At 48.5% G+C, this 1727-nt stretch overlaps 5 annotated features.

The window, feature by feature from the left end:
* Window positions 1-1727: a sequence feature (heterozygous, non-Esmeraldo-like haplotype).
* Window positions 139-184: a sequence feature (CT-rich).
* Window positions 454-546: a sequence feature (CT-rich).
* Window positions 1454-1610: a sequence feature (T-rich).
* Window positions 1643-1695: a sequence feature (T-rich).

Consider the following 1727-nt stretch of genomic DNA (forward strand, 5'->3'; position numbering starts at 1 on the left):
CAACCTCGTCACAACAATATGCCCCCCCCCCCCCTCATTTCAGCCCTCTTCTTCTCCTGTTTTTTCCCTTTCACGTTTCTCCACTTCTCAATTGAAGAAAAAAAAAAAAAAAGACAATAGAGTCCTTGCAACAGCCGGTCCCTCCTTTCGCTCTCTCTCTCTCTCTCTCATCTGTCACTCTCCCATCACGGGTAAAATTTCGATTGTTTTGGGTGGAGTGGTGGGTGTTCGTTCGTGCGGAGGGGAAAAAAAAGAGTATGCGCAATTCGCGGATATCCGCATGTGCGCCCACTCCTCCCTCGCTCCCCTCCCCCACTTCACGGTGTACTCTAAGCCATATCCCCACAGACATCCATGCCCATGTCGCACAAGGCGCATGTGTGTTCCTGAATGCCTCATTCATTCCGCACCCCCCACCCGTTGTCACCTCCTCGTGCCCTCAATGCCAAGGACTTCTTGCTTCCTTCTTATTCGGCGTTTTTTACTTTCGTCTTGTTGTTGTTGTTTTTGTTGTTTACCTTTTTTTTTTTTCTTTCTTTCTTCCTTCGGGTCTCCGCTGCAACGTCGTCGTCCCCACACACACACACACACTGCCGCTCACGTCTACCTCCCCTACCCTCTAGGCTTGGCACGTCTGCTACCCTTCACTCCCCCCGCGGCCCTTTCCCCTGTAGGACGGGCGCCTCCCCTGGACTGCTCTCCAGGGAGGCCTGTGGGCCCGGTGCGCGGTGCGGTGTGGGGGGCTCCTGTCGGTTCGGCTCGTCCAATTTTGTCGGTTGCGTTGGATTCTCCGGCATGTTTCACTTAATTTATTTTCCTCCCCTACTCCCTCCTGTTTTGTTTTTCTTTTATGTCTTCCTGTTGTTGTTCCTGCGGCGTGGCAACGCACGTTACGATATGCCTGCTGTGATGCCACCGGTTGCTCCTCTTCCTCCTCCCTGTGGCTTCCTACCACCTCACCGATTGGATTGAACTTCTCATGCGTGTTTGTGTTTGTGTGCGAAAAAAAAAAAAAAAAAAGAGAATTAATATGAGAAATGCCACTTTTAAGTTGCCGGGGAAGCAACCGCACAGACACACCGCCACTGCCGTCATCATCATCATCACACACACACGCACACAAATATATAAACAAGAGGGCAGACGGCCGCGTCATCTTTTTTTTTTTTTTCCTTCACTAAATGCTTCCGTGAATGGTGTCACGAGCTTCACTGCCCCACCCCACCAGCCTCTTATCGATGATAACAGACACATGCACGCACGCCATTTATTCTTCTGCCGCCCATCCACTCACTCTCCCTCTCCGTCTCTCTTCGTGGTGGGCGGCACCGCAGCGGCCAATACGCACCGCCAAAACAATTTAAAAAAAAAAGAAAGAGAGGGAGGGAGGGAGAGATCTTCACCATTGCCACGTCACTCCCGCCGCTGCCGGCTCACATCTTTTCAGCGTCCGTTTTGTTGTTGTTGTTTTTTTGTTCGTGTTTTTTGTTTGTTTGTTTCCTACAACTTTCTCAAAGCTTTTTTCCTTCGACTTTTTCTTCCCCCTCACTTGTGTTCTTTTTTTTTTTCTTTCGTTTTTCCTTGTTTCTTCGTTTTATTTATTTTCTTTTATATAAATACATTAAAAGTATATAAAAGAACGTTTTTCTTCTTTTTTTTATTTTATTTTGCTTGTTTTTTTGTTTTCCTCCTCTTCGGTTCACTGCACTCTCCGAGCGGTGCGGCGC

The sequence above is a fragment of the Trypanosoma cruzi genome, genomic scaffold, assembly GCF_000209065.1.
Source record: "Trypanosoma cruzi strain CL Brener 1047053516517 genomic scaffold, whole genome shotgun sequence".
NCBI lineage: Eukaryota > Euglenozoa > Kinetoplastea > Trypanosomatida > Trypanosomatidae > Trypanosoma > Trypanosoma cruzi.